Source organism: Passer domesticus, chromosome Z (assembly GCF_036417665.1).
Source record: "Passer domesticus isolate bPasDom1 chromosome Z, bPasDom1.hap1, whole genome shotgun sequence".
NCBI classification, from domain to species: domain Eukaryota; kingdom Metazoa; phylum Chordata; class Aves; order Passeriformes; family Passeridae; genus Passer; species Passer domesticus.
The window spans coordinates 79,840,067-79,866,431 of NC_087512.1; the positions used below are offsets into that span (position 1 = coordinate 79,840,067).

Genomic DNA, 26,365 nt, shown 5'->3' on the forward strand with positions numbered 1-26,365 from the left:
ATGAGAGCTCATTTTTGTGCCTGAGATTCCCCACCAAGGGAAGAGCCTGCCTTAACTGAGCTGTGGGGTGAGCCAGGATGGGGTCATTGCAGGCAATTGGAGAATTTCAGCTTCAGGGCAAACATGGAGTCACTGTAATAACTTCATAAATTCACAACTGTACCTAAACAACCCCAAGAACTGTAATAGAAATGTATTCCCAAGGTCACCACACCATTTTATGAGCTCTTCATCTTTTCCTTCAGGAAGCCATGGGAAAAATGGAGGCACATTTAGTTTTTGTCATAACCCCATTCCAAAATTTAACTATATGATCCAGCTAGAATTAATCTCAACATAAATACATCTCTTAAGTCTTCAATACGTTCACTGAAATCAGGTGATCCAACATCAGTTCCCAAATCCCCAAAATAATGAAGAATGTACATTTAAGGACAATAACGTTACAGTAACTAAACAAAATCCTTAATATCCAGTAGCATATTTAAATCATCACAAGCTGAATGAGATATGGATTGCAATTCCCTTTTTGTGAATGAGCAGTGAGAAACAGGTATCTGTGGCAGGCACTTCATTGTGAACCAACAGACAATTAAAATGTGTTGGGGAAAAAATATTTTGAAGTAGAATGAAAATAAAGAATTAATGACTTGGCATTTTTGGGGACAAAAAAAAAAAAAGAAATAAGTAGGGGTGGCAAAAAGAGGTGAAACCTAATATGTTGGTACTAATCTTTATTGGGCTATGCCTGTGAGCAGGAGTTAATGAGGTGGGAAAAAAGCTCAGTGTTTCAGTGCTGTGAGACAGTTGCAAACTCTCCAAGCAGATGGGTCATCAATATTGAGATTAAAGTCTTGGACAACCTAACAGCCTTCAAAAGAGCACCTGAAAGTTTTAAAGAGATGAAAAGAAATCCTCCACTAGCTGATCCAAGCAGCTTTGGGGTACAATAATCTTTAAGAAGCGTAACAGAGGCCAGAAGTAATGCAAAGATGCAACTGAGGTTCTTAGGCTTGTTTTAATGACAGGACTCTAAAAAAAGTACATTTCAAAATAAAGTTAGGTGTTACTGCTTAGGATGTCAGAGCCACGTGACACTCTCTGTTTCCCTGGCAGTAGGAGGAAGTATTCCTGCAGGACAAAGCCTTGACACCTACTTAATAATTCCCACGTTCCACCCCTGCTGTTTTGAATTAGTTTCAATTTATTATACATCATGTTTAAAATTTAGGCACTGCAGATGGCTCTGACAAAGGACTTCATCATGTTCATGTTGAATCGGTGGCTAATTAATTGACTTAATCTACTTGCCTAATTTTGAAAGGTAGAACCTTGAATAAAGATTGACTTCCCCTGCATGGACATTTATACGACTTTGACATTTGCTGTCTGCCCATCTTATTTAATAAAAAAATGCCCTTCAGATGAAATGCTGAGTCGTTATAACAATAACAATAGCAGTTAAAATTATATCCAGTGCGTTTCATTAGCACTTCTCTCAGTGAGACACTTTGAAATAAATTAACATTGCCCTGTACCCAAGAAAGAATTTCAATTATTTTTTTCAAGGTTAATTCATGGAATGAAGTGAGGGCCAGGTCTTGCAAAGCCCACTTAGGTTGTCAGTATTTGGACTCTGTTTCTCTCATATCTGTCTTTGGTTTGACAGTGAAGAGCATGGCAACGAGTTTGATAGAGGGACAGTGAGTAAAAGTTAAAATATTTTGATAAACTGAACTGTAAAATATATGCTATATAAAACATAGAGTTTGAAAAGTTCCTTGAAGTGTGGAGTTCAAACTCCTGCCACGCTGTATAATCTGCTGGAAAAGTTTGCTTCTGTAATGGAATACAGGAGAATTTTCCACCAGACTTCCTTTAAAAATTGCCTGCTTTTTGGGAACAATTAACAAATTCCAAGCTTAAATACCATCATAAATGGATTTCCCTTTGTCCTTGGCAAATATTGGTTAAAATATTGCTCTAGAGTTTATCTGGAACATCTCTGTTGCCTCCTGAGTCACCTGTGGAGAGGATTTTTGTCTGATTTGATATTTATTCCACATTTTAGAACAAGAGAATAATTTATCACCCATCTCCTATATCCTGTGTTCTAATTCCCTTGGGAATCCTAGAAATATTTTTACATCCATTTTAGTATGATCCAATGATCTTTTCCACAAACCTGCAACCAAAAGTAGTGTTCAAGGGTTTGTTTTGATCTTTTTTTTTTAAATCAAATAAAAATTGTTCACAGTTTGTATGAACAAACCTTTATATTCCACTACTATTTTTTTGCTTCAAGTTTTGTAATATATATTTTTGTTGTTACACGCCCAATAAATTTATTTTTATTGATAGGTTTCATTCTGTCAACAATTTCAGTTTCCAAAAGCACTGAGTACTTCTCATGTTTCAGTATGTGATGGGTTTCCCAAGGCTTCAACAGCTTTTCAATATCCTATTTCATGACAAGATGACTTAATTCAATTAATAAAATGAGCAGAAATCCAGTGTCAAGCACAAGAGATTTGGAATCATAACCTTGGAATTTGGAATAAACAAAATGGTAGTGCAAAATCAAATAAAGCACTTAATTGCTTTCAATATCCTGTTTGTTTTTGTTTTTTTTTTCCCCTTTAAGCTTCATTTCGATCACAGCCATCATGGTTCAGGAGAAACATAAAGGGTAAAGAAAACTTCTGAGAAGCTTTGATTTTTGCAAATTTTTCCTGAGTGAGAGTTTCCAAGGCTCTTGGACATTGATTTAGATAACAATTTTCTATCCATATACTTACAAGGAAATGATATCTTAGGATCTTAGGTACTTAAACATATGATGAAACTCCCCCTGAATGGATACAAGTATTCATAAAATTTCTCTCCAGTTGAAATGCTTTCCAGAACTATTTCTAGTTTTATTTAAGGAGCTTGGCTTGGAGATTTTTTTTTGTCGAGTTGTTCATTGTGTAGTTTTGTTTATTTTATTGTTTTGTTTTAGTTCTATCCTTAATTTTTATTTTTAAACAACAGTAATTCATATCAATGTTGTTAAATATAAATTGTAAAAGAGGGGTCCAGAATTAATGTTTTCCCTGGACTGCAGTCTCCATAATCTCACAAAATCTAGCTTTTGATATTTATAGAAGTTGAAAATTTTCCTTACACTTGTAAGAGAATTAGGTCACGAAGAATGTGAAAATCCAGCATCCAGGAATTTCCAAATACCTGAGGTGGATTTAAAAAGCACATGATATTTTTTTTTTTCAGTAAAATTATAGTAGCCATCTTGGTTATTTTGGACACACTTTGCCCACTTTAATTCTTCCTCTAGGAGAACTCTTATCAAGTTCTGAAATAAAAGATGTTTCTTATTTTGCAGTGAATGTGATACCTTTTGGTAAAGTGAGAGGAAAATCCATTACCTCATTATTTTGGGATTTTTTTAACACATTATTGTTTACCAGAGGTATTAGAAGGAGCTGTAGTTGCAAATAATCCAATATTTGTTCTGAAGATTACATATATGCTTAGCTGTGTCTTTTGGGAATTTTTTGTGTCCTTAACTCACACCACTACAAAGATTGAAAAAAATGTGACATTCTTTACTGATTTTGAGTATGTGTTGGATAGTGATGCACCTCTTGAAGAGCCAATTTTTCATGTTCCAAATAAGAGCTCTATCAACATCAAACTATGGACCATAAACAATAAAAATTTACAAAGCTATGTAATTAAGATTTTTTTTTCTCTGGTTTCCAAATGGCACAGTAATTGCAGGTTTTGGAGTAGGAGAAGGAGGTTCAAGAAGTATTGAGGACTGTACACAAAATACTTATCCAAAATTATTCCATTCATGCTCTGCTGTTTAGAAGTATTTGATGTTGATTCAGAAAACAAAGTGCTTTCCATAATCTGTTATTTTCTGATTCCTTTTTTAGGGGCAGAGTGTCTAAATACTGAGTAGATTTTTGGACAATATTATACAAAAAATCTGAAGACATGCTACACATAAAATCCTTTAGTTCTGGGAAGTCTTTGAGAAGTGCTGGGTACAAGGAGGTATGACAAGGCTATTAGCCTGTCACTTTCTGTTTTTTAATCAAAATATTAGTCCTAAAGTAATGTACTTCATAACTAATTAATTCATAATAATTAGATAATCCATTTTAAATTAGAAGCATTTCCTACTCAGGAAACCAAAGCCTTATTTTTTTCCCGGATGGTCCAAATGATGTAGGTAAGCATCTCATTTCAAGATATTTGTGGTGTTCATAATCTCACAATACCTTTTTTTAAAAGATCCTTTCCATCAGCTTTGACTTTTATTATCAGACAACAGACACATCTGTTGAAAACTAGAGCAGCACGAGTGCAAAGGACCTTTTTTCCCAGAGTAGACTTCCTATTTTTTTAAGAGTAGTATTTCATGCACTTTCAGAAAGAAAACCTCTTACTGGAATATAAAAAACTACATGTAAATGATCTAATGTTCTTCTTACTGTAATTAAGGTATTGAGGCCAATGGTAGCAGCCTCAATACTTTAATTCCTTGGTCAACATTGAACACTTTCAAAAATCCATTTGAAATACACACCCAAAGTTTGTAAGGGTTATTCTAGGCTATTCTATTAAATTATTTTGTTTTCCTGTGTAATTCATTGGCTTGTGCAGTTATTTTGTACAAGAGCAAATAACAGCCTCAGTTGTGTGAACAATTACTTTGCTGACATCATCTTTCAGCAAAAGGCAGCCTGCACTGAATAATGGCTCTTCAGAAAGGTGACACTGTTAATTAACACCATGGAGAGGAGCACGAGGATAAACTGTGGCTACACAAGGTTGTCAAGTGGTCAGCAAGCAGTTCAGAATCACTGAAGAAAATCATAATGCTTGCTTCATCACAGTTATGTACTCAAGAACATAATTAATGAGATTAGTTGGGAAAAAAAATAATTAATAACAGAGTTGTCTGTGCTCCTATGGAAGGATTCCTTAATTTAAAATGTAGCAGATAGAAACCATGCAGAGCATAGAGTTTTTGTTTCTTTTTTTAAAAGATAAATAGGATTAATTATACCATAATTGTAATGTAATTGATAATTTCATTTTTCCAAGGACACTTTTTGGGTCATATTGCTTCATTTAATCATGCAAATGAATAGACAATATGTTGAATACTCACCTCAGATAATCCATATATATATTTCTAAGGCAAAAAAAACCCCAAAATAATTAAGCTAACAAATTTTTAGTTATGGAGATAAAAATAATCATAAAGGGATTTTCACAGCATAAAAAAAGGCCGGTAAAAATCACAATAAATGTAGTCTTATTTCTAAAGAGCCACTCCAGCATTTGGGTCTTATAAATAATAGATGACCAAAGTTTAGCACATGTTTTTTCAAAAACTTGGAAACTAAACCAAAAGCATTTGTTGTGCAATCATAATTTTTTTCTAGAGAAAGGATGATATTCTTTGGGAAAAGAAACTTTCTAAAAAATTTAAGTAAGAAATCATCAATAAATTATTACATTATCAATTTTTAATAATAAATGATGTTTGGATAAGTAATATTTTAAGAACTTTGGTGCTGAACAGTTTTATGCAGGGTTTTTTCATGTTTGCAATGGGAGTCTATTTCCTCCAAACACAAAACAAGTCAAACATGAGTGGCACCACATGATAGCTCAGACTCATGAGCAGCAGATGGCAGTAGGTTATTTATTATTTTTATACTGTGTTGCAGTGGATCTGTGCTTCTGTCTATAGTTTACAGAAATTGCAGAGAACATGTGCATTAATTAATTAATGAGCATTCTAAGTCCTTTTTCATTGTTTACCTCTAACACACACATCCTGTCGCCTGCTCCTGACACAGGGCTTTCACACACAGTCTGAAAATACAAGGGAAGGTGATCTGTCTAATAGTGTTGTACATTGGCAGAGCAATTTTGTATGACTTTAAAATCTCTCTTTGTTGCTACTTTTGAAAGACAGATATCTAAACCTCTCTTACAAAGGACTTTTGGAAGTGTGAGGGATAATATAGGAGATGTACTTGCTTTAAGGCTTTAGCATGGCACGTCAAGACATGGATCAGAGCCATGGTTAGCAGCAGTTGAAGTAGAACCACAGAATCCCAGGATGGTTTGGGATGGAAGGGACATAAATCCCATCCACTGCCACCCAGCCACGGCAGGGTCACCTTCCCCTGTGCCAGGCTGCTCCAGCCCCAGTGTCCAGCCTGGCCTTGGGCACTGCCAGGGATCCAGGGGCAGCCCCAGCTGCTCTGGGCACCCTGTGCCAGCCCTGCCCACCCTGCCAGGGAACAATTCCCATTGCCAAGATGCCAGCCAGCCCTGCCCTCTGGCCCTGGCAGCCATTCCCTGGGTGCTGTCCCTGCAGCCCTTGGCAATTGTCTGTGTCCATCTTCCCTGCAGCCCCCGCAGGCCCTGCAAGGCCGCCCTGAGCTCAGCCCAAAGCTTCTCCTGCCCGGCTGAGCAATGGCAGCTGTGCCAGCCTTTGCTGCCAGCAGAGCTGCTCCGTGCTCTGCCCAGCCTGGAGCCTCCTCCGGCCTGGCTGCAGCAGCTCCAGCTCCTTGCTGGGCTGGCCCAGGGCTGGGGCAGCTCTGCAGGTGGGCTCTGGCTGAGGGGAGAGGGGCAGAATCCCCCCTGCCCTGCTGCCCCTGCGGGGCTGGGCCCAGCACAGGCCTCTGGGCTCTGGGCTCGGCCAGCCCAGCTTTGGGGTCCCAGCCCAGCCCAGCCCAGCTTTGGGGTCCCAGCCCAGCACAGCTTTGGGGTCCCAGCCCAGCCCAGCTTTGGGGTCCCAGCACAGCCCAGCCCAGCTTTGGGGTCCCAGCCCTGCCCAGCTTTGGGGTCCCAGCACAGCCCAACTTTGGTGTCCCAGCCCTGCCCCACAGCACCCCCAGGGCTCCTCCAGGGCTGCTCCCTGTGCTCAGCCCAGCCTGGATCCATCCCAAGGCTGCCCTGACCCGGGGCCAGCACCAGCCCTGGCCTGGTTCCACCTCCTGAGATCCCCACGGGATCCCCTGGGGGTGTCCAGGTCCCTCTGGATGCCATCCTGCACCCTCAGCTTGGTGTCACCTGCAAACCTGCTGAGGGTGCCTCAATCCCTCTGTGTCACAAGTTCAGACATTAAATAATGCTGGTCCCAGTACAGACCCTGAGGGATACCACTGGTCACTGCTGTCCATCAGGGTTCTGACATGTTGACCCCTACGCTATGTAAGTGACTGTCCAGACACTTTCTTATCCATCTAACCTGTTCAGCCTGTTCATTAAATCCATCTCTCTCCAGTTTAGAGAAGGATATTGTGAAGGGCTGTAGTTGGCAGAAACAAGTTACTGGAGCTAATACGTCTAAGAGGAGAGCAAAGACAGTATCAGTAACACATTTGTGTGAATGATACCAATTCACTCCAGACAGCCCTGCCCAAAATTCCCAGTAATTTTGGGGAAATTACAGTGCTGCTCGAGACTCGTGTCACAATGCTTTATGAGAGTATGCAATTGAACTATAAAATGGAGAAATAATGGCAGTCATCACTAGCAGCTGCCTATGCAATAAATATCCTTTTAAAGTCATGGCTGCAGCAGGGAAAGCATTAGAGAAGCATTGATTTTTGCAGTGTGACATTCTAATTAGATAAAGAAATGCAGAAACTTTTTGAGAGAAGTATTTGAGTGTCGTATAATTTCATGTGAACACCTCTTTGTAATTTTGGTGATAGTATTTTTCACTGTGGATAAAAAACTATTTAATTTCTTTCTGTTCTCTTTAATTGCATGTGGCAGCCTCTTTTGGTCACGGCCATGTGAGGAGAGAGGAATCTTAAAGAATTTGCACAAGAGTGTCCAAGTCATCTCTACCTGCTGACACAGTCTCTGTCAGACAATCTGCCTCATTTCTTCTAATGGAGGAAATTATCATCACTTTCAAAGAGATTCCAGTTAAGAAATATGCTCTTTCTAAACTTTGGAGCTCTTGTATGAATGCTTAATAAAAAGACACAGCAGGATTTCATGCAAAAAAGTTCTTTTTTTGTACCAACTATTCTTCAAATCTGCATTTATAGGGGGCTTTTAAAGCACCGGAGAGTGTAGGAAAATCAGTTTCCTTCTGATCACTGGAAAGAATTTGACTCAGTACATAAAAATATATCTATTTTATATATATATATATTTATTAAATGTTATAATATGTACTAAATATGTAATATATAATATATAATATATCATTAATATATAATATATGATACTGGTACTACAAGGGTTGAAATGAAATCAGATTATAAATTTAACACAAATAAGACTTTATTCAGACATGTGTCCCACATAATGATCATCAAACAATCTGTAAAAAATATTTGAAGTGGTAAATATATGAGCTATTATTCTAGTTACTCCTCATAATCTTTTTTTTCATCTACACATGCAGCTATTGGCATAAAGGCATTATATCATACAAAAGTCTGATTTTAGTACAATGGCTGTACAGTAACTACTTTACAGATTCCAATTTTATTTAGTAATACAGTTTAATGCTTGGTGGGATGGATTTGAGTAGACCTTGCTGCATGACAATCTCTTTCATTTCAGTCAGATAAGTAAGATGCAGGGGATTTATATTACTCAAGTCCATTATTTGTGAAAAGAACTTAAAGTACCTGATTCAGCTTAACAACCCACATTCAGACTGATTTGCCTCGCTGAGTTCAGCAGCCACAAGAGAAGTTGTCACACTGCCAGCACTGCATTAGATCAGCTGGATTTGTCTTGTCCAGCCTTGAAAAAAATCTACGCACTGACCACATAAATAAATTGAAATACAAGCATTTCATTTATCTGCATGCATTTATCTCTACTATTTTTTTCTGAATATGGTATCAAATGATAATTCATGAAGCTGACTAGTCGCAGGATGTAAATGTGAGGAGGAAACAGCATATATTAAATTTTTAACTTGTCTGGGCATAGCAAAACAACCAAGAACCACAGACCATTTTGACTGTATCCTGTCTACTTGGAAATGGTTACTTGTTTACCCCATGGACTTGGAATTAATACTAAAGAAACTTTTTAATTTTCAAAGTATTATGAGGTTTTAATTGGTTTCCTAGGAATCAATGGATTTTGATAACCAGAAAGTCGCAGCTATCTTATGAATATAAATTCTACATTATGATCTTAGAATGTCTCTAAATTGAAGTATATGGATTTGGCTAGTCCATATATTTTAGTTTTTAACTTTTGATTGTTAAAAACAGCATTCCCTGCTTACGTTGAATCTGGTTTCTGTGAAAAGCATTTACCTTTTGCTCTCACTGATCTAGTTCAGAGTACTTGGTTTTAAAATACCTTGCTGTGGTGAATTTTAATTCTCTAAAGATGTGCAAACACACCCACCTCACCCCATCCCACTCCCCTTGCATGCAGAGTAAATGACCTTTAACTACTAATAGGTTCATATAAAACAAGAAATGTCCAAAGATTGTAAAGTTATTTCTTGAAAATTAATTTTGATTGACTTTTAAATGTACATCAGCCTCATTTAAGAAAAGGTTTCCATATTCAATATATCTTTTACTAAGCACAAATGTTCAGAAAAGTATTTCTTTTAAAGTATAAACATTCAAATTGTTGGCAAGACAAGTTACAAGTTTGCATTATTTTGCAAAATCTTTCTTGTCAAAATAAGCAAGTCTCAAAAAAGAGTCAATACTAAATCACTATGTAACCAAGAACACATTGAAAATTGTGGGTAGGTCAGCCACATGGTGTACTTTATTTTTTTGCAAGTTAATATGGAAATTCTACTTAATTTGTATATGAGATCATAGTATTTATTGCTTGCTTTTATCCAGGCATGACCTTAAATCTATATTCAGAAAAGAAAAATTAGTATAACCTATTACCATAACAAGGAAAGTAAGCAAATTATGAATTTCCATAGAAACATGTTTGATAATTTTTGCTAACTGAAGAAAACCTGAAGTAATAATAAGTTGAACAGCTTGCACCTGTTTCTGAATGTTTTGTGATATGAGGCACAGACGCAGAGAAAAAGTCTTTCTGCCTCTGGAGATGCTGAATTCTGATTTGTATGCAGGTGCCCACATTGCTCTGGCTCAGCAGACTCTTGCACTGGAATTAGGTACCTACATCTCCTGAGCAGGCTGTTGTCATCCATTTGAAGACAGGGCTGTCATCCACTCAAATAATCCCCATAAATTGTTCATTCAGGATTTGCCAGCCTGCTCCTCCTTCATTTTAGTGAGCAGAGTTTTTCTCCAAGTACTGTGGGCTGCTGTCCAAAGGTGGCACATAATTGTTAATCAGACAGGGTTTTATGAATGCAGAAAATTGACAGCCAGGGAGTAGTTACATGGTCTTGATAATAAAAGTGTCACTGGCACTCAGGAAAGGAAAGAGATGAGTATTTTTGCACCTACCAGTGCAACAGCCATCATCTGCCTCCCTCCTAGGACTGAACCACTGCCACACTCCTCTATTTCTTAAAATTCTCCCACTAAATCTCCTCCTAGTCCCAGTGATCAACTATTGTGGGTCTGCTGCTCACAATCCAGAATTATTTTCCTTATACTCATTATTGTGTCATTATCCTTTCTTGTTAAACACTTGGCAACTTTAAAATTTGTGTGTTAACCTGAAATAGAAATACTTTGTTTTCATTCACAGTACTGTTGAAAGACAAAGTATATTCAAGAACTGACTGTAGCTTTTTTTGCTATTAATTCCAGGATTTCAGTGTTGAGATTTAGTCCTTTCATCTCAACTGTCTAAACAGAGTTTAGCTTGTGATTTTAACATGACGTGCTTAGAGAGTGAATGATTTGTAGTGATGTTTAGATTTTTCTGAAAAGAAAAAAAAAAAATCCCAAACAAACCCACAATCCTCATGTGTGAGGACACGAGGCTTGACTTTATTTTGCTTAGAAGGTTGATTTATTATGTTATATACTATATTAAAATGTTACATTAAAACTATACTAAATGAACAGAGAGAGAAGACAGATCAGAAGGCTACAAAGACCAAGAATAGAATAGAATAGAATAGAATAGAATAGAATAGAATAGAATAGAATAGAATAGAATAGAATAGAATAGAATAGAATGCATCACAAAATCCTGTGACTGCTCACAGCCTTGGCACAGGGGGCTGTAGTTGGTCACTGATTGAAAACAATCCACATGGACCAATGGAAGATGCACCTGCTGCATTCCACAGCAGCAGAGAGTTATTGTTTACATTGCTTTCCTGAGGCTCTCAGCTCCTCAGGGCGGGAAAAATCCTAGCAGAGGATTTTCCATAAAATATCATAGCTACACCCACAACATAACAGAAACCACATTATTTAGTGCAAGTGATCCCTCTTTATTTATTACCAGTAAATATATGTGGCATATTAACATTTTTATTTCCTTGCAATATGTAAACATGTATCCAGGAAAACACAGTGATAAAGCTCAGAGCCTGTGAATACCCAGCAGTAAGTGTGAAAAAAGTAGTAAGTGATTAAAAAAAAAGTGATAAAAAGTGATGAAAATAACATCAAAGTTGTCTGTAAAGTAGAAGGGATGTTGGTATGGAGCAGGTGACACGAGAGAGATGAAATGAGGATACTGGGACTGTGTTGTGGCAAACATCCCATGAACACAGGGGCAGTGGTCTGTTGGAAGATGGAGAGGTCCACAAAGCTGGGGACTTCCCCAAGGTCGAGGAGGAAAAATCCATTAGCAGCTGAAATGAGGAAGTCATTAGCTCGTTGGAGGAGAGCAATTTTCTTGTGAAGGCCATGGAGAAATCCCGATTAAAATCAGCCAAGAGTATTGTTGTGTGCAAAATGATTTCTGTGATGGTAAAAGGCTACTTTCCTCAGGCCCTTTTTTCCCCTGGGAGCACAAAAATTAGAAAGTACTGATTGCTGGTTTGTTGGCTTTTTTTTTTTTAAATTCAAGGTCAAGTGATATTTTTAAAGGAGGTGTATAATTAATTTCTTTCACTATTTTTTTCCCCCTTGGATTTATCATACCTATGACATTAAAATTGGCAAAAAATAAAATGCAGATACATAATGGGAGATGTTGAGGAGACATGTGGAAGAATAGCCATTAACAACATAGTAATATTAAGAAAAAAATTTAAAAATCAGTATACTGTGAAAAATTTTGCAGCTTCATAAGGCTTACTCATGGCCAAGTCAAGAAAATCATAGAAAATGTTTAAATGAGACAGGACTGATCATAAAGATTGCAATGTATGGAAATTTTGAAAACAGGTCACATTTTCTTGTTTCTTTGACAATTGTTAAAAGTTGGAGAATATTTTAAGAACGGAGAAGCTCCCAATGGGCTGGAGTGTCCAGTGTGCTCAGAACAGGAGAGGAACTGGAAAGGAAATGTTGGAAGGGAAGATGATGTGGAAGAGAGAGGCAAGGAGTGAGTGAAGAATATTTGCATCCAGGTATTTCTCAAAGTTTGTATTTAGTCATGTACTGTATTAGTGTTAATATGTGGGAAGTGATTAAAGGAATAAAGTCTGCAGAGCTGTGAGGTGGTTATCTAGGGAAAGGGAGTTAGAGTTTTCTCTAATTAGCCAGTGGGTCTACCAAAAAACAAACTGGAAAGGACAGGTAACGGGAAAAATAAACACCTGACATTTTGTGCAGAAAAAGCTCCCAAAACTAAATCTAAAAGTAAATGGTTCTGCTTATTTTACCTTAGTTATATTTCTGTTAAATTTGTTTACCTTTCTGTTTGCTTAGCTGATGGTGTGTAGATCCACGTTCCTCCCAATTTAACAGCCATTTTACTAGTATGTTGAACATATACTAAGACAACTAAAATGCTTTGTATAGCTGATGAAGTACCCTTGTCAATGGTATCTTGCAGCAAAAACCACTCAGATTCTCAGATATGGTGAATATCATGGAACAACTAGAGCTAGAATTTCTGACTAAACTGTTTTTCTTCTGTCAAAATGATTTTATAATTTTTTCCCCCAGATTTTGTTTCTGTGGTTGCCTAGTGTCAGATGCAATCTGAAGCAGTTCCATTTGCCCTTGCACATACATTTCTTCAAATGGTGTTGTTCCATGTGAAGTAATAAAAATTTCTTGCACTGCTGAGTGCCTTTAATAATGTCAAATGATGTCTTGCTGAACATCCAGAAATACCTGATACTCTCTGTGATACACAGGTGACCTCTGTGAGAGAGCTCTTGCTCTTTGTAGCATGTAAATAGTCTGGTTGCCAGGAGAGGGATGTGCAGGAGAGGTCAAAAGAATATGTGAAAAAAAAAATCCTAAATGTGAAGATTCTAAATGAAATATTACACATGGGAAGGACTTTAACAGGAAACGTGTTTTGGTATATACAGGCACACATACATAAGTATGCTGCAAATTTCTTCATCTTATATATTAATATTTTATGTTCTGTATTTACATGGGCATTCAAATCCATTGAATAGATATATTTTTCAACTACATTTAAAAATTGACTAATATTATAGGTTGACTATATAAAATTTAGATATAAACTTTATATATAAACTTTCATCTTTATGTTAAAGAAACATAAACTCTATTACAAATGGAGTAGTAGAGAAATAAACAGGAGAGAACTGTCAGCAAAGAGAGCTAATAAATTTTATCTAGTCTTATTGAAATGCTTGAATTAATTATGTGAAAGAGGACTCAGTAAACATGAGAGTTTCTGTTGAGTGGTTCCAAAACAAGGGACAGGAATGATAAAGAATAACACAAGGTTGTTACTATTGACTGTTAATGACATTCAGGTTAGGAAATTTCACTTGTACGTGTTTGTAGAGGATTTGTGGACTCCTTCAAAATGTGACACTTACTTTTCCCTTCTTTTCTCCTTTTTAAACTGTTCCATGTAGTTGGATACCCTGAAGACATTACAGTTTAGGAATAACTCAATCTACAATCCTTTTAGAGATTCATACATGCATTTGGACAAAATGGGAAAAAGAAATCAGAATAACATCACCAGAATTATTTTCTGTTAAATATTTTTCTACATGTGAGTCAGTATTCTAGAGAACAGCATATGCAGATGTTAGGATAATTCTTTTAGAGCTCCACAGCCTCTCCATGACAGATGACTTTCTATTTCCTGATAATTTTTTTCCCATTAATAAAAATAAAATAGTCATAATTAATAAAAATTAATAGTAGGTTTGGGGGGTTTTTTTGCTGACTATCAAAAAAAATCTGTATTGCTGGTTTTTCTAGATTTTTTTTTACTTTCCTGATACTTCTCCATAGTATTGGTACATCATTATAGATACATGCTGCTCTTCAGTCTTTCCAGCAACATCTAGAACAGTGAGCTGAAAGACCTAATAAAGAAATTTTTCCTATTAACTGAAATTATGTACAAGAGATGTGAACAACCTCAGGATTACTACTGAAGCCAATAAATCATCTCCCATTATTCTTGTTTGCTGCGAATTTTTGTGTTGCTTTGCTAGGCAGAAAAAGAGAAATTAATGTACACGGCACTTAATCTGGAAAAATATATAATTCATTATCAGTAGATATGTCAAAAATAAAAAAAAATAAAATGAAATTCTAAAATAAGAAATTAGGCTGAGTGTCTTCTAAACAACATTTTCTGTGTGACTCATGACATTTCTCTGTTTTTACATTTCCCAGTACTTTCTTTACACTATGGAGACTGATTTTTAATTTCAGATTTACACTCAAAATAATCAGGTCATTGAAACTGGCTATTTCCACAGAGGAAATTTGCTTTCCACTGGAGTAAAGGCTTTGTAAAGAAGACAGTAAAGGTGTGATATATTTTTATAGTAAAAAGTAGCAATGTATTATTACATTAACATTATGAGCCCTTTAGGCCTCAGCCACATTTTTCATATAATAAGAACAATCTAATTGTGTTTATCAACCACCTAGATTGAAAGAATTTTGTAGTGTTATTTTTGTAGGAGAAGTAACAGTATAAATAATTGATTTCTAGAAATGAATGGAAATGATAGCAAACATACAGTTTACAAGAGCAGTAGAAAGTAAAAGGAAATAACTTATTTTGGTTAAAATAAAAATAAAAATATAGAAGGATGCAACCAAATGAACATGAAATGCCACAACTCTTAATCATAATCTCAAACTAACACCATCTCTCTGAATAAAAATAATTTTTTCTTCCACAAAGCTGGTCAAGGCTTTCTGTTCAGTAGTGCAAAATTCTGCTGAGAAGGAGCAAAAGAATTCATACACCTCATACTTTTGTCCATGCTTGCAGTGTGCACACCTGAAGAAAACTTTCTGAAAATGAAAATTTAAAAAAATCATTGCTTTTTTAGTGGTTTGTGGTTCTCTGAAGCAATTTGTCTAGCATGTTACTAATTCCACTGGGCATTGAAAAAATTTATGTGTTTGGAGGGATGCTGTGATCCCTAAACTCATCTTATCTCTGTTAGGAGAGCAGGGCTAACATTTATCAAATTTCTTTGGGCCTCACCCAGGCAAGATTTGAGTGTTTTTAAGGATGACTGTTTCACAGCCTCTGTGGAAAACTGCAGCAATATTTAACCACTCCCAGAGTCAGAAACTTTCTCCTTTCCTCTAATTGCAATTTCGAGCCTTGCAGCTTGTACCTGTTTTCTCTGCCACTAGGCCCTGTCAATCACCATATTTTGAAATAATGTCATATCATTTTGAAATAACATGATGAAACTTGTGTTAAATTCACCGTGAGTATGCCAAATTCCACTAGTCAAGGATTTGTACAGAATACTGATTTTCTGAATGTCAAAATTTTATTTGAAAAGAGGAGAGGAAATGTGAGTGAGAACCTCGTGCCCCTTCCTTTTCTAGTATTAAAATCCATACACTCAGGTAATTCATATGTGCTGAGAAAGGTTAAAGAGAGGTAGAAGTAACTCAGACAAGAGGAGCAGCAAGACAACAACAAATTGACTCCAGCTGATGTGTAACCTGGAGGAGTAAAATATTGGCAAAATATTCAGCAAAACTGTCTGAATAAACACAGTTTTTGCTACCCAATTAAAATTTTGTAGCAGAAACATGTCCTAGTTCTCTTGAGAGTGAATCCTTTGTGTCTGTGTTCATTTACTGTCTCAGAATGCTAAAGATCTTAAGGCAGTGTGCTTTTGATTGATGGTTCTCTGATTATCAGGTAACCAGCAGGCATCTTGCAACTTTCATCCCAGCATCTCTGATTGCCATTTTGAGGTGTCTAGGTTGCTGCTGGAAGATCATTATGCCATTTTACAGCTACATTTGCATTATCATTGTTTCTTGTAAAAGTACTCTAGAAAACACCTTGGATTTTTTTTTTTTTTAATTTGTTTTGCTTTTTGGTGGTGGTTTATGTGTTTGCTTATGGTTGCCCTATGGTTTGTTGTTGCTCATTGGCACCTAAAAAGTCACAAGTGGAATTTTTGGTCTTAGGTTTATTTTAAAAAACCATCCAATGTCTCTGGCATAAATAACTACTGCTTTATTGTGCCTAGCTAAAAAACATTGAATAATTTAATGGCATGCAACTATACCGGCTGAGTTTCTGCTTTCATTAAAATATTATTATCTCCTACCATCTGCCTGTTGATTTTCCACTTGAACATTTCAGCAGATAAGGAATATCTCAAATGCTCCATGGGAAAGCTGTGCCAGTGGCTTTACTCACAGTACCAGGAACGCAGTGAAAGACCCAGTGTTCTCTAAATTGTGCTGGAAACTACAGCAAATGACAGAGGAGATTGACTTTATGGGCAGAATTTTTTAAAAGCATTATGCACGAGCATTAGGACGATTTCCTGTCATTGCTTCCTGAGTGCCACGACTTGGCATCACAATGGTTTATAACAAAATGAGTATTCCTTTCAAACATTTCTGATGAGGAAATAATAGCTCCCATCATTTTGCACAGACGGGAAACTGCTGAGAGTCTGGGCTCAAGTTTTATTTAAAGAGAAGGAAACTGAGAATCTTTCAGAGGGCGGACATCAGTTGCTTTTCTCTTTACTGTTTCTTAAACTGAATTATTTTCTCAGACTTAATTGGTTCATTCTGTACTAAAAATGTTTACAACATCCTTTACTTAACTACCTCTGCATATTTTTATGTGATGCACACAAAGAATTAGACTAGAGACTGCATAACGATGATTTTTGCTTTAAACTGTAAAAATACCTACACTCTAAGTGTACCCTGGGTACCCTAACCACAATCTACATGTCACTAGTATTTACCACTCATTCTTTGGGCTAAATGCTGAAGAAAGTAGAATTCATGAAGACCTTGATGTTACACTCTTCACGGATAAGAACTTTTATCTTTCTAGAAGTTCAATAAAGCCATCTGGGCTTCAGCCATGCGTGAGAGAAAGCTCATATGGAGTTTATTGAATCTTGACCCTTGCCTTCATAGTGCATGTTTTACTGTGTAATTAATGCACTTACTGTTCATGTTTTAATTGCTATTACTTACCTATTCTTAGTCTTGGTCTTAAGTCTTGTAATTACTGTTCGTAATACTACTGCTATTACTATTGCTATGGGATGTTTACTGTTTATTACATAATTAATATGTGCTTACTACATAACTGCATTGTGCAATCTTTTATCAAGAGGTGGTGCTAAAACTGTTTCCATCTTGTCTAGAATTAGCCCCAGTTTCTGTGACTCTAGAATTTTTAGTATATTTTTTTTAGCTTCAGACAAAAGTCTGTAGATTCCTGTTAAAAATATAGAGCTTTGGCTTCCTAATTTTCACTTAGAGTACAGTCAGGTATAAACACACAAAAAGCAGGTGTTTCTCAGAGCAGTGTGCTCCTGCTGAGGAGCACAGGTTTTCTACAAGAAACTTATGCTGTAAATGTGACAAGCTGTCAGCATCAGTGTGCGTGGCTGCTGCACTGAGACAAGAAGTGTACGAAACCTTGTCAGAGATAATCCCCCCAAAAAAACCTGTCTGAGCAGTTTTGCCAGATATGTGTGATGTTTTTCCTGTGGATACCATCAAACCAGACAGCTAAAGTAGCTGTCAGCCAGTTCAATTAAAAGCCCATCCTTAAAATATTATATACTGAGTCTCTGTTTGAGAAGAATTAATTATGGGAACTCCTCCTGATGCACTGGAGACCCAACTGTTCCCAGCCCCTGGATTCCCCTAGGATTATTTACCATGTGGTAATGTGATTTATCATTTCTTTGGATTCTTGCTTGATGGTAAAAAAATCAACAGAAACTGGTAAATGAAATGAAATATGTTCTGGGTATGGAGCTCATGCTGATGGTGGTAGTTAATGGGACTACTCTCAACAGTGGCATCTTATATCAGGTAAGAGTTTTTAACTTCTGGCTTTAGTAAAGACATTTTTCTCTTGATACCACACCTAGCCAGAAAACCATGTAGCAAAGTGTTATTGCATGTTTTATAGGCAAAAATATTAAACTTTCCAGCTGGCATTGAAATGTGTAATTTGCATATGCAAATTATACACAAAATGTCACTAATCCCATCCAGAAAGTCATGTAAGTATTTCATATTTTATGGTATAGAATATCACCATTTAATGGACTACATTTTACATGTTGGACTGAAGATTTATGTTGTGATTACCAAGTGTAACTTAACTACCACCATCTAGGATTTTGTTAGTAGGTTCATCTACAATATTGCTCCAAGCACCACTTTTGTCTGAGGGATTTAAAAAGTTTCCTGCATTTGAGGTACAGAAAGAAAATGGACCCAGCTGTGTATCCTGGCTTAGGCTCATGGGAATTAAAAAATGACTGTGCTGGGAAACGTCACTGGCAGATAATCCCAACTATGATTTTCTCAGTAAATCATTCCAGGCAGGAAAACACACACTTATGTATTACAACATAAATGTCTTAGCTTTAGTCTGATTTTTAAAAAATAATATATATTTTATGTCATTTTTTGAGTTCACTTAGGAATTTTGAAACATCAGAGGTGTCATGCAAACTTGATCTCTCTCTAGTTTCTTTTAAAAAAAGGTGTAAACAACAGTGAAAGTCTAGGAAATACAGCTACAGATTAAAACCTAAACCTTTACAATGCTTGTAAGTTGAAAAAAAAAAAAAAGTAAATATAACTCCTGCTTTCCTCCACCACAAAAATGTCCACCAGTCTTGGGAAAATCTAGGCAAGGAAATGGAAACAATCATAGGTAAACCAAGATAAAGCAAATTAAGTTCAAAGAAGTCTGCCAATATGAATAGGCTTAAACCATATTCAAAGCTTTCAAATAAACACATGTGGAAGGACAAGAAACACATTCTCTACTAACTGAAAATGTCAGGAATGTATTATTAAATGCCTACTAAAAAAGAATTACACTTACTTAGAAAATCCAATTAGATAATTACTGTACTTCAAAGGAAAGTGAGGTCTTGGTACACAAGTAACTTTTTGCAAGGTTTCTGAAAATGGTGTCTTTATCTTAAAATACGTGCATCTTTGCAACCTGATAATTAGCTGCACTTTTTAATCACTCTTCATCTTTGGTTTCCAACTAAAGAATAATAATCATCTAATGGTGGTATTCATCTAAACTATATTTTAGTGGAATTAGAATTAACCAAAAGCCAAGTAAAAACCAGGCAATAAAATATCTATTATTGGCCTGTATATATTATTCAAGCCTGAAGATGTTACAGATTAATGTTCAGAAAATCAGACCTGAGGTATTCTTTTCCCATACATTTTAGAAAATTGAAATATTATCATTTTTGCTAAAAAACATACTAGTAAAATGCTGGTTGTTTTTTAGATTGCAAAAACAGTTTCCTCGAAATGCTTGGCTAATGTTCCTGTGCTGAACTAGTCAGTAACACCATTAGAGCATAAGTTTTCAAAAATAATCTTTTTATTCTCTCCCATTTTTCCCTTGACTAAAAAAAAAAGAAGGTGAAGATAAGGAGCTTTTCAGAGTTTATTTATGAAGAAAAGTTGATCAAGGTTGATAGAGCATTTATAGCTTTAATTGCAGCCTGTAATAAAATGTATGAGAAAAGTCTGTGAGGAAGTTGTTTTGTTTGTTTGCACAGGAAAAGGCCATTGAAAGTAAAAGTCAATCCAAATGAAAATGGCAATTCCAAAAATAAATATTTCCTTTTCAATATTTTACACTTCAAATCTAAAGGAATGGTAAGATTGTGAGAGGATGCATTCCATGTGATTGACCTAAAATTGCTGCTGGAACAAGGATGTGGCTGAGGGTCAGGATCTGCCACTTTTCCTCCGAATTTAAGTCCTTCCTTCTACAGTGGCAGGACATGGCAAATTCCTGCTGCTGGCCTGTGGAGTGAAAGATTAGTGGTTATTTTTCTCTAATCTCCAGTCAATTGCTGAAATAAAGGAGAAAATTATTTTGCTTATGGCTTCTCTGGTTCCTGTGCTTCTGAAAAACACACGAATTCCCATAGAATACTCATGAGCTTTGCAAGTGTTTACTGCAAATCACTTACATGCAATTCTTTATATAATCTCTTTTTTCCCACACTGATTTTTTTCCATGACTGAAATGTAAGGCTGCAAGCAAATGTCTTCATGGTTGCAGAAAAAAGGGGAATCTGAGCAAATTAAAATCACTGAAGCTTGATTAAAATGAAGATAATTTTTACTTCCCCATTTGCAAGCACAAATGTAGCAAAAAATCCTACACAAATTAGGTGAAGAAAGGTTATCTGATAGATATTATCTCTCTGTACATCCTATAATCAAGGTTTTATTATTGCAGCTCATTCCAGCTTTTTCTGATACAATATTTTATTACAGCTTAACAGCCCTGTGGTTCAATGTTAAAAACCCTGAGTGCAGTTTTCTAAAAATAAAGAGAAAAAAGGGTAGCAGTGTCTTGATAGTTATTGGTTTTGTGTAGTAATTATTTAACTGCAGTGTTACGCTCATAATGTAATTCAACTATAGTTTATAGGTGTGCTGCAATCACTGCTTGCTGCTCAGCTAATTTCTTAAACATAATCAAAGACTGGAATTTAAATTAATTCACAAGTTTTCCATTGTTTCCACTTCCTGATTTTAAGTACGCCTTGAAAATGTGTGTTAGATACATAACGCTAAAATTCTCGGGCTGTTGCTGATTGCAGTAAAATCCTTAATTGCAGAGGAAAAGCTTACTTCAGGAGTCTCTCCTGCTGCAGATATTCTCTCATGGTGTTATACCCCCTTAGAGGTAAGCAATGCTCTCCCTGCTCTTAAAAACTTTCATTTTAAATGCATTCAAGGAACAAAATTATGGCAATTTCCTCCCCTTTTGCTTTCATTCTGCCACCTTCTTTAGCTCCAGGTCCATGAGGATGGGCCATCACATTCCTGTGTGGTGTTGCAGGTGGGCTTCCCATACAAGAGTAGGATGTTCAGCTCTTCAGCAATTTTAGACAGCAGACACACAGAGACAAACTAAAAAAGGCTGCTTCAGAATGACTTGCACATGCTAAACCTAGGAAAGAGTAATATATTTTCTGGCCCCCTTTTTAAAAAAAAATACCTGGGTATTTCATTGCAGGCTCACTTAAAAGAGAATTTGCATTGTATTTAATTTCTATGTTTTCCTCCTACACAAGGGAAAGTTCCAGGGGAAAATGGCAAGACTACAAAGAGAAACTCTTTGCTAAACCTCAAAAGAAGCTGGAAGATCTGAAAGAATATCCCACATAGAGCTGGACAGAAAGCTTGCAGTTTTGTCTGAGGTCTTATCCAGAGAAAGAGCTGCCACCAGAGTGCCCTAAGAGAGCTCTTGATGTAGGTTTCTTGCCCCAGGCACATTTGGGCTGGGTGCACAGAGATTCAAAGAAAGATCAGCCAGGATCTCTGGGAAAATCTGATTTTTACATGAAAGAACCATGGTGATCTGGAGACAGAACAGAGAATATGAGCGGAGAGTGTACTGGGGAGAGATCCTGGCAAGAAGACATGGTGAGGAGAGCTGTCTCGGTGTGGTCTTGCAGATTCTTTTTATTTGTCAGTTTATTTGTGTTTAGTTTGGTGGTGGTGGTTTTTTTTTTTTAAATATATTTTTTATTTTATTTTTTTTTTTTATTCCTGGTTCATTAACTTAATTATTTACTGCATTTATACAGTAACTTGCCAAATGAAAATGTTTTGATTTATTAAAAATAAAATGCTGACAGAAACTCTCATGTTAATTTATTTGGAATACAGAAAGGCAATCTTCACATGTGCTGCATTATCATGGTAGTGAATCCCACTGCCCTGTCCTCAAGCTGCTGCAGGATCCCAGGAATTCCTGTTATCCCCCAGACTTTGAGTAGTGGAGCATCCTTTGTCTGTATTAGAAACTCCTGCATGACTTAGGTGGGGAATGTCTGTACAGAAAATTCTGTTAGACTAAGGAAGGGAATGAGAGACAATCAATCATCCCCTGACAGCCTCAGAATATTCCTCGGATGATTCACAGCCCAAGTGGAACAGTGACATTGTTACTGGAGTTTAAAAAAAAATTCCAGCAATCACCAAATTGGAATATGGGCATCAGTGAAGACTTCGTAAGAAAACTTATTTTATTTACTGAGGCTGGCTGTCCATTTGCATGTGAACCCTCCCACTCCACTATGGCTCACAGTCCACTTATTTTGGCACTGAAGATATGCATTAGCCTAAGGTGGTGTTTTGGGATGACTGAGACCATATTTAATTGATCTCTCTGTGTCATCTCATTGAAACTTGCATTTCAAAACAAAGTGTGATGCCTAATGGGCAAGGTTCATGGGAGAGGATCTGTTTTACTCTCAGTTCTGTGGTCAGCAAAGGACAAATGCTGTGGAGTCATACTTCCACAAAAAATGAAACACAGGCACAATTGTTCAGTCTGGAGAGGAGAAGCTTTAGGGTAACCTAATTCTGCCCTTCCATTGTTTAAAGGGGCCAATAGGAAAGATGGAGAGAAAAAAAATTCCATGGAATGGAGTGCCAGACAAGGGGGAATGGCTGCCAGGGCCAGAGGGCAGGGCTGGCTGGCATCTTGGCAATGGGAATTGTTCCCTGGCAGGGTGGGCAGGGCTGGCACAGGGTGCCCAGAGCAGCTGGGGCTGCCCCTGGATCCCTGGCAGTGCCCAAGGCCAGGCTGGACACTGGGGCTGGAGCAGCCTAGGACAGTGGAAGATGCCATGGCTTGACTTGCCCTGGATGGGCTTTGGGATCCCTTCCAACCCAAACCATTCTATGAATTTTTTGTTAGGCTGGAACCTCCAAGGCAATGGAAGTGCCCTGTTATGGGAGAGGGCAACTGGTTGTGAGTAACTTCAGGTGGAAAAGGAAATCCTACTTGTAACACATTTGGACTAGGCTAAGGCACATGGATGAGACTTCAGCTCTCAGTGTTGAGGGCTTTTTTCTCTTCTCTTGAAGTTTTCCTGGGATCTGAAAGCAGTCCATATCCAACTTATCAGTGGAGAATGTACAATTCCTCACAGGCAAAATCTCTGATCCTCTCTGCAATGCACTTACTCCCAACCACAAAAAAATCAGGGCATGTTCTAAGTGGCACTGATTAGCTCTGAAGGTTTCTGAAGATTTCAGTAGCAGAGTTTCTCACTGCAGTGATGTTCCTTAGCAAGACTTCACGTGGCAGTGAAAATTTCCTTAATGGAGCAGTGTAGGAGTAGGTCAGGTCAAATCCTAGCTGATACAGTTGGTGCTTTCCACCCAAAAATTGTTTCTCGTGGCTTTGATGCCTTACCTGGATGAGGGACTGCAGGATTTGCAGTGTGGATGTGTCCATTTCCATTGCAGAAGGAAAGGTAAGTGCACTGCAGGTCAGGTTCTCCAGCCCTGCATCCCAAATTATGTCCTGTGTGCAATAGGATTGGCACGCCTGAATTCACTGCCAAATTGTTCATGAATAGAAAGTGGAACACACTTGGTTCAGTGACCTTGAGTCTGGATTTAAAAATTCATATTAAAACTAGTGCAAATATTGCTCTGCAATGTAAATGCAGGGTATTTTGTATATTTGTCTTTCCCAAGGCCAGCATTTACTGTTCTAAGTACTTTCAACTCATGTTCTTCAACTCAGTGAAGACTTTCTTTGGGATTCAAATGACAGTTATAAATAGGTAATTACATTCCTGCACCAGATATTCTTGAATCCCCAGCCTAACTTACAATTTCTCTTATTCATAATTTATTTTTAATTTCCAGGGGATATCGAAAAGGTGTAGATTTAATATAGACTGGCCAAGGCTGCTTATCAAAAAATCATTGTGATGTTTGAGTTACTGTTCTTCTTAAATCATATATATATACATATCAGAATGCCTTTCCATTCCAGGAAGAAGCCTTGACAGTGTAATCTTATGATATTTTAACTTGGTATTTAATTTTTCAGGTCATTAACATACCAGACAGTCTGTGAGCTATAAGATATTATTTGTTTGTGTTGCTGCTCTCCATTCCCACTCAGCAGATGTATGAGACAACTCATTCTCTGACTTGTCACACTTGTTCTCATTTTTTGTGACAAGCCTAAAATCTTATATCTCTTCACTAGTAGCTGTGAGTTCTATTATTGTATTCTTTCACACGCCAGAGTAACCTTGTGAGTTAATTGGTATCTAGACAGCTCCTCAATACCATGTGAAAATCTTGCATGAAATCAAGTCTCTATTTGAGGATTAAAGATTTTGAGAAATGTGTAAATGAATTTTCCTTAAACCTCTGACAGGGTGCTTGTCTTCATGATGTCAAGGAAGAAGTTAATATCCTTTGCAAGCATTGAAAAAAATTTGTAGTTATTAAAGCTTGTTCAGTTGTTAGTACTGGTTAGGAGAGGCAAGCCCAGATTTAAAAGGTTCTCCCAGAACACACAGATTCCCATGCTCAACTTGCAGAGAACAGCTCCAGGTTCTATTTTCATATTTTTCAGTTCTATTGAAGAGTTGTTTGTTCTCAAAATTTGTCTCAGCAAAAAATCATGATTAGTCTTTACCATTTGTACACTGAAATTTGGAGGTGGTTTTCCACTTTTTCAAACTACTAGGAATGGTAAAGCAGATTTCAATGACAATTGAAATCTGTTAAAAGAATAAGGATCATAAGTTTTACTGTAAGTTTGATGAGAACATAGTTTTCAATTTCAGATGACAAAACAGCCTAGCTTTACATTTATTCCTCCATGCTCCTCTATAACCAATCCTCTTGACACTGCATCAGTTTGTACAATATTGACTCTTAAATATCCTTTAAAACTGACTTTAACATTGGTAAACTCTTAAACCTTATAATAAGTATTAGTGGTTACTTTGGGATTACCCTGGGTATTTTAGTGCCCTTACAAAATAAATCCTCTGAGTGATGACAACAGAGAAAATGTTCAGAAAGTTTTCTTTTATTACTGGCAAAATATTTTTATATGATCAAAAATGCCTAGATGAACAAAACACTACTACTAAAAAAGGTATTATCCACCATAATAGGCCCTTTTGTTTTCATATGATATTTAACCATAGCTTTGCAGCTTGAAGATCTAAGAACAGAATTGCTGAGGATCTAATGGGGAATTGCTAATCACTAATTTAAAATGAATGTTTTAACAGTGAGGCTCAAACTTTTTTTCCTTTTTTGACAAAATTAAATTACTTTCAGTGCAGCATTTTCTTTAGGTTCTTAATAGCAGATATATTTAGTTGTGTTTAATAAGAGTTCATCTTAAAATTTGCATCAAAAACTATCTTTACTCCCCTTTTATCAGGTGACCTTTTCCCATTCTAACTCAATTTGTCTGCCAATAGAAGGAGCTCCTGCTTTAGACAACAAGCTGGAGCTCCCAGGAGAACTGATCCAGACAGATGGATTCTGGCTTTCTTTGTGTGTGTGCGTGTGTGTATATGTGTGATATGTACAAAAATTTTGATTACAATATTGGTACAAACTATCCAGTCATACTGCAAATAAATCCTGTGAGATTATTGCCAAATACGAGCATAGCACTGTTTAGAGTGAGAGCTTTTTTATTTTTGCGGAGAAAAAAAAAAAGTTTATCTGATTGTATCTTGCAGTAGCTGGAAGCACTCTGCTGTGGAGGGGTGGTCAGTGTAGTCCTGTTTTTGTGATGAAGGACATTTCCTGACTGCAAACATAATCTGTTGGGGAGTATTGGAGAAACACTGAAGATCAGGACAACATAAGACACTGGTTCCTGAAGATTTTAAAGATATTGCTGGTACAAGCAAGGAAAGAAAACATGCACACCCTTTGTGGAAAGAGGGTGATGCTCCTGGAAGAGACATTGATTCAGTGGC

The 26,365-nt window shown here is 36.8% G+C and overlaps 1 long non-coding RNA gene across 2 annotated transcripts; it reads left to right on the forward strand.

Annotated features, from left to right (window-relative positions):
• The first annotated feature begins 6,511 nt into the window (after nt 1-6,511).
• On the forward strand, nt 6,512-22,088 carry LOC135290892 (uncharacterized). 2 transcript variants are annotated; one of them, XR_010353722.1, is made up of 6 exons: nt 6,512-6,638; nt 7,151-7,248; nt 7,819-7,973; nt 12,360-12,508; nt 21,212-21,279; nt 21,671-22,088. It is a non-coding gene; the product is annotated as an uncharacterized LOC135290892 (long non-coding RNA). The 2 variants fall into 2 exon arrangements; XR_010353721.1 differs by lacking the exon at nt 6,512-6,638 and having other exon boundaries at nt 7,032-7,248.
• Nucleotides 22,089-26,365: the final 4,277 nt, after the last annotated feature.